The sequence below is a fragment of the Hypanus sabinus genome, chromosome 6, assembly GCF_030144855.1.
Source record: "Hypanus sabinus isolate sHypSab1 chromosome 6, sHypSab1.hap1, whole genome shotgun sequence".
In the NCBI taxonomy this organism is placed as follows: Eukaryota; Metazoa; Chordata; class Chondrichthyes; order Myliobatiformes; family Dasyatidae; genus Hypanus; species Hypanus sabinus.
The window spans coordinates 76,907,396-76,920,775 of NC_082711.1; the positions used below are offsets into that span (position 1 = coordinate 76,907,396).

The 13,380-nt window shown below is 42.3% G+C and overlaps 1 protein-coding gene across 8 annotated transcripts in view; it reads right to left on the minus strand.

The window, feature by feature from the left end:
• Positions 1-13,380, minus strand: part of LOC132395595 (tensin-3-like) — a 320,946-nt gene that overhangs the window by 240,047 nt on the left and 67,519 nt on the right. The window lies entirely within an intron of this gene.

The following is a 13,380-nucleotide window of genomic DNA, read 5'->3' on the forward strand; positions in this document are numbered from 1 at the left end:
TGGTGGGTCGGGGAAAGAGGCGGACCGCATCTACCTTAGCGGGCAGAGGGGTTGCCCCGTCTTTAGTAATCCTGTGGCCCAGGAAGTCAATGGTATCGAGTCCGAACTGGCATTTGGCGGGGTTGATCGTAAGACCGTACTCACTCAGTCGGGCGCAGAGTTGACGGAGGTGGGACAGATGCTCCTGACGACTGCTGCTGGCTATGAGGATGTCGTCCAAATAGATGAACTCGAAGTCCAGATCCCGTCCCACCGCGTCCATTAACCGCTGGAACGTCTGTGCGGCATTCTTCAGGCCGAACGGCATGCGGAGGAACTCGAAAAGGCCAAACGGGGTGATGAGAGCCATTTTGGGGACGTCGTCAGGATGCATCGGGATTTGATGGTACCCTCGGACGAGGTCTACCTTGGAGAAGATCCGTGCGCCGTGCAGGTTTGCTGCAAAGTCCTGAATGTGCGGCACAGGGTAGCGGTCCGGTGTGGTAGCCTCGTTCAGCCTGCGGTAGTCGCCGCACGGTCTCCAGCCCCCCGACGCTTTGGGTACCATGTGCAGGGGGGAGGCCCATGGGCTGTCGGACCGCCGGATGATCCCCAATTCCTCCATCCTCTGGAACTCCTCCTTCGCCAGTCGGAGCTTGTCCGGGGGAAGCCGCCGAGCGCGGGCGTGGAGGGGTGGTCCCTGGGTCGGGATGTGGTGCTGTACGCCATGCCTGGGCATGGCCGCTGTGAACTGCGGTGCCAGAACCGATGGGAAATCCGCCAGGACCCTGGTGAAGTCGTTGCCGGACAGCGTGATGGAGCTGAGGTGAGGGGCTGGCAACTGGGCTGCACCCACAGTCGAACGGGCTAGTGGAGCGTTTCCACCGTCACCTGAAGTCGGCCCTCATGGCCCGCCTGCGAGGAGCCAACTGGGCGGACGAGCTTCCCTCGGTCCTACTCGGCATCCGCACAGCGCCCAAGGACGACCTGCACGTCTCGTCGGCCGAGTTGGTATACGGCGCGCCCCTGGTCGTCCCCGGGGAGTTCCTACCAGCCCCACAGGGGCAAGAGGAAGATCCCGCAGCAGTCCTGGGCAGACTACGCGAGAAGCTCAGTAACCTGGCCCCCATACCCACTTCATGGCACGGGCGGCACCCGACCTGCGTACCCAAAGACCTACAGAACTGTAAGTTTGTGTTTGTACGAAGGGGCGGGCATCGGCCACCGCTGCAGCGGCCATACAAGGGGCCGTTTATGGTGCTCCGGAACAACGGGTCCACGTTCGTGCTGGACGTTGGGAGGAAAGAGGAGGTTTTCACGGTGGACCGCCTCAATTGGACCTGGCGCAACCGGCCGAGTTTCCGGCACCTCGGCGGAGAGGCCGACCTCCCAAGCAGGTTCTGGCCCAGACTGCGGACATTGGGGGGTGCATCGCCGGTTCTGGGGGTGGGGGGGGTTATGTGGCGACCCTTTTCCTGGCACATCCGAACCGACTCACAATTAGATAGCCTACGGGGGTTTGCGAGCACAGAGCTTTGGAGCCTCTGCGCCATGGGGGGCAGGTTGAGGGAGGCTTAAAAGTGAGGCTGAAGATTTCGAATAAAGTTTTTTCCTTCGACTGCAGTTACCGACTCCGTGTCGTAATTTTAGCGCTGCGTGTAGCACACCGCTACATCACTATTTAAAAAGTTGTGAAAGCAGCGGACAATTGTATGTGTGCTTGACATATTCCACCAACCAAGTCTCCATCCGATCAGTTTGCCTGTCAACATTCACCTGAGGCCTCCCTACATTCTCCTCACAACTCCCACTTCCCACTGCCCTGTATCGTCAATAGAAATATATTGTATTTCAGTCACTCATCCAAATCATTACTGACTGCAGGCAGCTCAGGGCCCAGGGACCGATCTTGGTGAGTCAAAATCTCAAAATCTAAAAGTAATTTGCTTATTCTTTTCCTCGCTTTCCTTACTACTAATTACATTCCAATGTATTCTATTCAATCCACATGCTATAATTTCCTTAAATATTCTCGAGTTTGACATCAAAGGACCTCTGAAAATCCAAACACACCACATCCACCAGCTCTCCCATCTCTTCTGAGATGAAAACAACAAGTTGATTTGATTGAGTTTCATCAGACCCTATTGGCTCTGCCTAATCCTAATATGATTTTCTAAATGCCCTGTCAATACTCCCAATAATAACAGATACTGCACTTCCCCAACGAATTAGGCTAGCTGGTCCGTCCATAGTTTCTGGTTTTCTCCCTCTTTCCTCTCATGATGGGGTTATATTTGCTCCCTTCCAACATATGAGAAACTGTCCAGAACACAATTACTATGGAAAAAAGCAGATATCCTGCAAAATGCAAGCTATCACTAATCCTAAAAATGCTGAGCAAGAGCTCCCCCTGTTGCTCATCTTAATTCCAAAAATTAATTGCTTTGACTCCATGGTTACACAAAATATATTTTTAAAAAATTCACTTAGAGACAAAGATTCAAGTATTGCTTATAATTATTCAGATTTTTGTGCTGTTAATAAAAGAAATTGTGAGAATATTTTTCTCTCATTGAAATATTCAAGTTTATTACCAAGATGAGGGAGTTTCCTAATAATAGTGTATCAGCAGATTGAAGATAAACTGCTCACTAATGAAGCTGACGTATTTGAAGAAGTGAAAAGCACATCATCAATTTTAAAAGGGAGAAGTTTGTACAAGAACAAATTGATATTTTACGTAATATATGTGGAGGAAAACAAAAATATATAAAATGGCCTGTGACTTAACTGCTTCAGCTTGTACTAATATTCACTTTCTGAAGTTTTACTACTTGCGTATGAAATGTTTTTCTTAATTAATTTCAAATGATGTCCTTAACCTGGAAATGCAGTCACAAAATGGGCTATGCCTGAGAAGTTAAAAACTACCCACCACATAATATGCTCCAACAAGACTCTCTTCAACAGTCAGCCAAACTGGAAAGAAAAGTATACACTGTATTAAGTCACTGGTGTCTTGTGTGAACAGGGAGCCTCAATTCTACTGCAGTCCTGCTGCTTGACAAGAGGCCTGGAAACTGTTAAAAAGGACTTACAAATGAGAATGTGAAAGCTTTTAGGAATGTAAAGGGGCACCTGTAGAGGGGCCCAGGACATGCATTTGTGCCCAAAATAACCACTATCCAGAAACAAGCAATAAGCAGGCCAAATTTAAGAATAAGCCTCATGAGTTATTTCCAGAAGTGTTTACTTTCAAGCTCATTTATTCATTAGGATGTCTCTGAGACAAATATTATTCTGAAAATCAAATGTATTTTGACATTAATGATAGGACTCAGATGCTTGTCACTGGCATTGGGAACTATTATAATGCCTTTCTTTACTGATCTTAGAAACAGCAGAAAAGATTGGGAAGATCTTGAGACCTAGCACTTCATAAGGGTCTAAAGATATGACAGAGCCAAAACCTGAGATAGATAAGCTAACTTAACCACAAGGTGAAGAAATAGAATATGCCTTTTGGTTAAGATATATTCCAGAGCCAATTGAATTAAATATTTTAAAAAAAAAACAAAATTCTGGAGGAACTCAGCAGTCACACATCATTCAAGGAGGGAATTAAACAAGGATGTTTCAAGGCTGAAACCCTTCATTTGGACTCCAAACATAAAACACTTAAATGGGTATATGCATTTTTATAAAATGCAAGTTAGCAAGCTCCTAGCTATCTCTTAACTTTTATTTAAAATATTTAATAGTTACAGTGATACTGGTTCATTGGGCAATCGACTAATCGGAGCAGCTGCTTATTTGGGACAACTTTTAAAGAACAAAAACTAATCAAGATAATTGCCAGGGTTCCCTTCATTTATTTCGGACAGGATGCTGCTTAATTGGGGCAGGAGACTGACCTAACAGGTTCTAATTAGAATTAGTCCCTTCTGTGGCCGTTAGATGCTACACCGTGCTTAGAGCAAACATTTTTAAGTGACTTCAGTTGCCAGCATTTGTCTTGAAAAAGTAATGATTTTCGTCATTGATAGCAGGCGAGAAATTAGCAGTAAATCAATTTTGAACTGTTTTTCACACCGCTGCACCTCTGTTTCAAGCATTCAGGCTTGGAGGTGCCAGAAATGGCCAGGTGAAAATGAAACAACTTCACTACTTCAGCAAGTTAGAAACTATTAAGAATTTGAGAGTATCAACAATCATCTTGAATGTTGCAATGAAAATGAAGAATTGCAGGATGCAATACTGATAGCATTGTATGAAGGCAGTTCATTATCTGCACTTGGTGTCTGTTGGTTTTATTCATTGAGAACACTGAATGTATTCCTCTGTCAATATCTATTAGGAACTAATACATAGTATTACAGTACTGTAGTACTATTGCTGATCTTTCAATTTGTCCTGTATTTCATTTAAATACGTAAATTTATTACTGTTTGTCTTTTCTATACCTTTTTAACTATTTCCATGAAACTTTGGCTAATAAGGGTTGCCATTTAGTTGGTCCAAAATGTACTAGTTCCGCGGAATGTGTCCCAATTAAACAGAATCCACTGTATTTTCAAAACTAATATCTCAGCTTAGACAAAATTTACCATGCCTCCCCACAGTTGCTTAATCTCAAGAAATAGAATGGGAAGATGTCCCATATATGCCCCGAAAGTGTGATGTAGCAAAGCGCAGCTTAAACAATTGGGCAAGGTTCCTGCCCTTTGCCTGAACTTCGTACTATGTCTACTGTCCAATCACCTGAATCCCATGACAACAGCCTCCATGTTTCTGCATTCAGACACGTGCATGCAGGGAAAGCTTCAGCAAGTTGTGAGAGATAACGATGAATTTCAAAGTACATTTATTATCAAAGTATATATGCAGTATACAACCCTGAAATTTGTATGGATAAAGTTAAAGGGAAGAAGAGTTCAGGAGAAGCTACTCAATTCTCCCGAATAAAGAATAAAGAAAGAGATAGGAATTTAACTTCAGGCAACATGGAGATAAAATTGAAAAGAAGGGTGGTGAATACAGGACTGAAGGTGTTATATTTCAATGCATGCTGTAAACAAAATGAGGTAGATCAATTTGTAGCGTAGTTAAAAATTGGCAGGATTGATGCCGTGGGTGTCACGGAGACGTGGCTGAAATTAGATCACAGCTGGGAGCTTAACATCCAAGGATACACATCACATCAAAAGGAGAGGCAGCTAAGCAGAAGCCGGTGAGGTGGCTCCTTAGGTAATAAATGAAATGAAATCTTAAGAGAGAAGTGACATAGGACCAGAACATGTCGAATCCTTGAAGGCAGAGCTGAGAAACTGCAAGGATAAAAATACTCTGGTGAGAGTTATATACAGGCCTCTGAACAGTAGCCAGGATGCGGGATACAAATTACAATGGGATATAGAAATGGCATGTAAAAAGGGCAATGTTATGCTAGTCACGGGGAATTCAACCAGCAGCTAGATTGAGAAAATCAGGTTGGTGCCCGCTCCCATGAGAAGGTGTTTGTCGAGTGCTTACCAGATGGCTTTTTTGAGCAGCTTATGGTCAAGCCACTAAGGAAAAGGCAATCTGGATTGGGTCCTGATGAGGGGTCACAGCCTGAAATGTCAACTGTTTATTCTTTTCCATAGATACTGCCTGGCCTGCTGAGTTCCTCCAGCATCTTGCGTGTGTTGCTTTGCATTTCCAGCATCTGCAGAGTTCCTTGCGTTTGTGAATCTGGATCGTGTGTTATGTAATGAACTAAATTTGATTAGGGAGCTAGGTAAATGAGCCCTTAGGAAGCCATAATCATAATATTATAGAATCTACCCTGTGATTTGAGAGGGAGAAGCTAAAATCAAATGTATCAGTATTACAGTTGAGAAAAAGTAACTGCAGAGGTACGGGAGAAGAGGTGGCCAAAGATGATTGGAAGAGGATGATAGCAGAGATAAAGGTCTTGCAACAATGGCTGAAGTTTCTGGGAATGATTTGAAAGACAGAGGATTGGTTTATCTCCAAGAAGACACATGCTAAAGGGAAGGTGAGGCTACTGTGGCTGACAGGGGAAGTCAAAGACAGCTTAAAAGCAAAAGAGAGGGCTTAAAATATCAGAGAAGTTAATGGAAACAAGAGGACCTGGAAGCCTGTAAAAGCCAACAGAAAGCAACTATGCAGCAATGAGGGAAAAGATGAACTATGAGCGTAAGCCAGTTAATAACAGAAGAGGATACCAAAAGCCTTCTCAGATAATAAAGAGTAATGGAGAAGCAACAGTGGACATCAAACTGCTGGGACAGTGATGGGAAGCAAAGAAATGGCTGATGAAATAGGCATTTTGCATTGATCTTCACTGCGGAAGACACCAACAGCATACCAGATATTTGAGAGCATGAGGAGACAGAAATGACTGCAGTCGCTATTACTAAGGATAATGTGCTTGGGAAGCTGAAAGATCTAAATGTAGCTAAGTCACATGAACCAGACCAACAACACCCTAGAGTTCTGTAAGAGACAGCTGAAAAGATCTGAAATAATTTCAGAGGACAGGAAAACTGCAAATATCACTCCACTCTTTAGGGAGGCAGAGCAAATTACAGGTCATTTAGCCTGACTTCAGTGGTTGGTAAGATGCTAGAGTCCATTGCTAAGGATGAGTTTTCAGGGTACTTGGGACCAGGTGATAAAATAGGCCGAAGTCAGCATGATTTTTTTATGGGGAAACCTTGCCTGACAAATCTGATGCAATTCTTTGAAGAAATAATAGGCAGGATAGATGAAGGAGAGTCATTGAAGGTTGTTTGCTTGGATTTTCAGAAAGCTTTTGACAAGCCCGTGGTATTATAGGAAAGATACTAGCACAGACAGAAGATTAGCTGACTGGAATAAGACAAAGAGTGGGAATAAAGGGGGCCTTTTCTTATCGGCTGCCAGTGACTAGTGGTGTTCGACAGGGACCGGCAACAGGTTCGCTACATTTCATTCCTATTGCAGGATTCCCGAAAGGCTAACTTGCAGTTTGAGTCAGTGGGAAGGAAGGCAAATGCAATGACAGCATTCACTGCAAGAGGACAAGAATTTAAAAGAAGGATGTAATTCTGAGGTTTTATAAGGCACTGGTCAAATCACATATGGAGTAGCAGTTTTGGGCACTATAGCTTAAAAAATGAGCTGGAATTAGAGAAGATCCAGAGAAGGTGTAGGAAACTGATCCTGAGAATGAAAGGGTTAAAGTTTGAGGAGCTTTTGATGGCTCTGGGCCTGTACTCACTGGGTTTAGAAAAATGGGGGAGGGGACGGAAGGAAAGAAGAGATCTCATTAAAACTTTATTTAGATAATAATTTAGATAGAGAGAACATGGAGAGGATGTTTCCTTTAGTGGGAGAGTGTAGGACCAGTGGGCACAGCCTCACAACTGTCAAGATGGCATCAGCAAAAGAAAATGCTCCCTTGGTCAACATCTTCCAGATAGCCATTGAACTTAGCTTCTTTACCTCCTTTACATCCGTTTTTCACGTTAAGTGTGTTTCTGGGACTGTTAAGAACCTGCCATTTACAGTTAGGAGATCGACCGAGTGATCTAGGACCTCATTCTCTCCAAGAAGATTCTGGGAAGTAAGCAAGTACTCGGACGGCCTCAATGCAAAGAAACTCCGAGACTGGACACGAGCTGATTTTGACTCCATTTCACCGAATAAAGCGTCACGGAAGATTGAGACATCGAGGCAAATGTAGGTGAGTGAGAGTTCAGCGCCGATTCCTTTCCTTTCGAGCGCTGCCGGAGAAGGCATCTGTGAGCAGCTTATTGCTGTGTGGCTCGCTGTGACAGGCGGGTAGGCCTCTCTGCTCCGTGTAGTGTCCCTCTCTGACTTCAGAGGATGGGCTATGGATTGGACTACTGCGTTTATGGACTGTGCACTTTTGCAGACTTATTCTGTGTTTTCCTATCACTCGTTCTTTTTCCATTTTGTTGTGCGAGGGGAGGGTGTTTTGGGGGCTGATGTTCTGTTGTTTTTTTTCCGTGTGGGTGAGAAGGTCACTGCTTCTGCTCTATTTTGTGAGTATGGGGGGGAAGTGGGTTTGACGTTTCTCTCCAAATGACTTTCGAGTTAAGTCTATATCACTTTTATTTTGCTGCTGATACATTTTAACTACACACACTATTGTGAACTAAATCAATTGTAGTTGTTATCATTTACCACTTACTTGTAGTCATTTTGAAAATCAGACCTCTTTTAAACCACCATTACTTTCTGCCTTTCTCTGTTGAAACTGTCTCACCAGCAGATAAGCCAGAAGGTGACGGAACAGTTAGAAGAATATACATGTGAGTTTGATACTGCCGTACAAATGCAATTCCATACTTTCCCCACAAAGATACTTTTTTAAACAGGATACTTCAAAGATTTTGAACTAAGTACATTTGACAGCTGACCCCATACAACTTGTACCAAGATAACATATGGTGCTGAAGTCAGATGATAAACAGCTCTAACAATTGATAGATAGTATGCTTTCATGATTCACATTAATACCTGCTTGGATCTAATTTGTACCTTACTCAGAACCGTCAAGGCTTTGTTAATCCCAGGTGGTGTCAACATTTATCAAGAAGAATCTATGTGGGATTTAGGCTTCCCATATTTTCCCTGATCACCTCAGAATTACACTGGGCAATGTTCACCTGCACTAAGACACCTGCCTGATCCACCCACGTGAACAAACACAAAAGAGCCTGCAAATGTACTGGTACAGGACAGCTGCAGGAAAGATAAAATTATAAAAATTCCACACTCATAAACATGAAACTCACAACAAGAGGAAACGTTTTAGCAGCCTGCCACTGGAGCCATTTCAACAATGATGCAATAATAGGATGGTTATCAATGGCTTTGTGGGGTATAGACTAGTAGGAAATACAGACACAGAAAAGGCAGATGGAGTTTAATTTGGACAACAATGGGGACAATAATTTTAGGAAGATGTAAGAGGAAAGTATACAGTAAATAGCAAAAGCCTTAGGAGCGTGGACATGTAAGTGATCTCAGGGTGTCCAAAAAGAGGCAACAAGAGCACATAGGGTGGTTTAGAAAGTGTGCAGCATACCTGCCTTCACCAACCATGATATAAAATCTGGAAAACTGATATTGCAGCCATACAGTACATAATTTTTGTTGAGCAATATCTGGAGTACTGTCTTAAGTTCTGGTGGCCACAGAAGCCTTGGAGAGAGTGCAGAAGCGGCTCACCAATATGTTGCTGGATTAGAGAGCATTAGCTGTAAGAGGAGTCTGGACAAACTTGGATTGTTTCCTTTGGAGAACTGGAGGCTGATAGGCAACCCAATAGAAGCATATAAAATGGTGACAACTATAAATAGGGTAAGACAGTCTTTTTACCCCAGAGTAAAAGTTTTAAATACTTGAGGACATAGTGCTAAGGCAGCGTGTGTGTGTGTGTGTGTGTGTGTGGGGGGGGGGGGGGTAGCTTAAAGGAGATTTATGAGGCAATTTTTTTTCTTTTTACACAGAGTGTCTTATGTTCTGCCAGGGGAAAGTGGTGGAAATGGAGTTGATCACATTTCAGATGGACACATGAATAGACAGGGACTGCAGGGAAATATAGTGCAGACAGATACATAGATTAAGTTGGCATTAAGTTGACCACAGACATATCATAGGTTAAAGAGTCTGTCCATGTACTGTAGCACTTTATGACATTGTTTAACCACTTCCACTCCAGCTCTTCATTCTCCACACACTAGCTTCTCTTGTGAATATTACATTTCTTGCAAATTCTTCACAGCATCCCCAACACCAAGTTTTATTAAATTTTTGTTGCCTTAAACTTTGCTTGGATCTCTAACTTGGTTTGTTTGCTTCATTTGATATCTACTCTCTAATTTCTCAGAGCTATTTTCTCAACAGTTTTACCTCAAATATGTCCCTTGGCTAAATTTAAAATTACTTTGAAGATCTAGCGTAGCACAAAGAGCCCTTAGAACATATGGTCTCACTTCCATCTCTTTACAATGTGCTTTTTTTTGAAATCATCCACATTAACTAGAGCAAAATCAGAGATATCAAACCCAAGGTCCATGGAGGGATATAAATGCTTATTTTATTACCAGTAGAACTCCAGTATTTTATAAATCATAAAAGAAAGACATTACAAACCATTTTGCAGCTATCAGTTGCCAGTTACAGTTCAGATTTGAACACTTCCACCCCAGGTCACTTGCATGAGACTATAGCGCTTAGAAGGAATACCCCAGGATTGGCGGCACTACAGTGTGAGGTGCTGTTTTTCAAATGAAACTTCAAGCATGGATTAAAAATATATGAATGGCATATTATTCTGATAAACTAGTCAATATCTACATTTCAGTCAACTGCTCCAGAATTATTTACTTATTATCACATTTCTCTGATCTACAAATAGGTTGCTATGTTTTGTACCTAAAAGAAACATGCCTCCCCTTCAGTGCGGCACAGTTGCATAGCAGTTAGGGCAATGCTATTACAACACCAGCGCCGTGGGTTCAATTCCTGCCAGAGTCTGGAAGGAGTTTGTATGTTCTCCCTCCAGGTGCTCCGCATTCCTAAGAAGTGCGGGTTACTAGGTTAATTAGTCACGTGGGTGTCATTGGGCAGTGTGGACTCGATGGGCCAGACGGGCCTGTTATTGTGCTGTATCTCTAAATAAATATAAATAAAAGAAATTTTCATTAACATGAGAAAACCTACAGATGCGGGAAATCCAAGCAACACACACTGCAGGAACTCAGCAGGCCAGACAACATCTATGGAAAAGAGTCAAGAGAAAAGAGTCGTTGATTGTTACAGATGTGGAAATTGTTCCCAGCAGAGACTGAGTTAACTATCTTATTTCCATGCGTAGGTCGTACAGTTTGCATATTAAACAGAAACGTTCATATGAACAGCATCTTGGTCAAGGTAAAGTATCTGATGTCCTTCAGAAGGGAAGTGTCAAACAGTGGATGCTATGGCTGAATACCAAAAGGAAGGAAAGCCTTGGGGAGGGAGGAGGGAGGTGAGATTTCAGAGATTACAACACAATCAGTCTGGGCATAGTTAACAAATACACCCCACAAATCATTTGAAGATGTCAGAGTGTTTCCATCTCACAGAGGTTCGAGAGCCAGGAAAAGTGAGGCCAGAAAAGTGTGGAAAATAACAATCAGAATTGAGGATAGACCCAAGTACAAACTGCTCCTACAATGGCTCTTGCATCAGCATTTTCCGTGGAACTAAAACAGAGCTCCTTCGTCATTGAGAGAAGATCTGCAGCCGGAATACTTCTGAAGCCCATGAAATGCATCCTGACTAGCAGCAAGAATCTCCAGACTACACCTTTGAACGTGCACTTTACACTCATATTCTCGTGCATAGAAATCCCCAAGGTGACATTGCTTTCTCATAAAATCCCAACCATAACATGTGGTTAGTATATGAACCTATTCAATTAAAACATGTGACTTCCAAAACAATTTTTAAACTAACCAAGGAAATGAAATAAAAATGAAGTGGACTCTCACAAGAAAATATAATGGAAATAATTCAAAATAGCAATGGCTTAGATGTTTACATTATGCCGACTGTGTGTTGTATTTCACTTCCAACATTCAGTTCCATCAATCACAACAATGAAGAAATAACCCAGGTTCATGGCATCCCAAACTGCTTTGAACAGCTTTCTTGGCAGTTGTTCTTGTCTGCATCAGCAGACTGTGACCTTCTCATAACCACTGTTCTGCGACAAAACTGCACCAACGCACTCGGCCAAAGACATTTCATTCTCCACTAGATTTAGGAAAGACTTAAAAGAGGTGCAACGAAGGGCACAGAATGAAGAGGAGGAGGAACTGACGGGGAATGAGAGTTCAGCAGAACCGTAAAGCATTACCTCAATTCAGAGCTACGTGCTGCAGCAGCCCCACGTGCTTTACTTGCAATTATGGAAAGTTATGTCTTGGAGATAATTAATGCCGACCTTCCTTGCAAAAAACAAGTTCATGCAAGTGAAAAAAGGGACACAATGTTATTACAGCAGAGACTTCTTTTTGAAGTTTGCTCACATACCAAACCTTGCGGATGATGAGTGAGTGAAAGAAAATTTAATAGTCTTAATTAGCCACGTGATGATATTTTTTAAAAATAATTTCTTTCCAGACCAGTTAAGGATGTTTTATATCATCAGCTGCCTGAGTAAACAGAGATACAGAACAACTGGTTGCAAACTTCTTTTTAAGACCATAAGACATAGGATCAGAACTAAGCCACAAGGCCCATCAAGTCTGCTCCACCACTTCATCAAGGCTGATTTATCATCCTTCTCAACCCCCACTTTCCTGCCTTTTCCCTGTGACTTATGACACCCTTATTAATCAAGAACCTATCAACTTCCACTTTAAATTTACCATTGGTCCCCACTGATGTCTTTGGCAGTGAATTCTGCAGATCCTCCACCCTCTAAATAAAGAAATTCCCCCTCTTCTCTGTTCTAAAGGGACATCCTTGAATTCTGAGGCTGTGCCCTTTGAACCAAGACTCCTCCACGATGGGAAACATCCTTTTCTTTAAAAAAAACTTCAACAAAAGCACATTCTCAAATTATTTCAAAACTCTCAATACGTAACATCTCTTTTGAAGATTGTATATAAATATTATTTATTAGAGTAGCCTTCCATGTGAACAAAGAGGAAAATGTAGCACCAAAAAAGCCTACGTGCACAGGGACAAATGTACCTTTAGCTCAATATTGGTCTTGAAAAGACAGACTTGATTTCATCTAGTATCTCTGTGACCTTAGAACATCAAAGGCACTTTATAAATATTGAAGTACTATGATGAAGACACTGTTGTATTTCAGATAGAAAGGCAGCCAATTTGGGTACAGAACAATGATAAACAATTGTAGAAGTCCCAATCAACAGCACATGACCACAATCTATTTCACTTCTTATATTCATCACATTTCGAGCCTCTGACATCCCACAGCAGAAATACTATTCTCCTTCCATTCTCAGGTGTGGTAGGCTTTTGTTTGGCAATCTTTGGCTCAAAATTCAAAGCCCAGTCAAAGAATGGGAGCAGAGAATCTGACTGGGGAAAAAGGTTGGACCCAGATGATAAAGTTGTCTTTTATTTATTTTAAACATGCAACTTTAAATCAAAAGAAGCAGGCACTCCAGCAGAATACATCCTTGAGTGAATTTTCTGAGGATCTTTGCAGACAATATTCCCAGCAGAAGTGTACATTTAGGCAGTGATAATGATAGCAGTAATTTCCGTTAACAAGCATATATTTCATTCAAATCAGGACAAATGTTCTTAAAAGAACAAAAACATTTTTGACTCGAGAGTTGACAAACTGGAAGA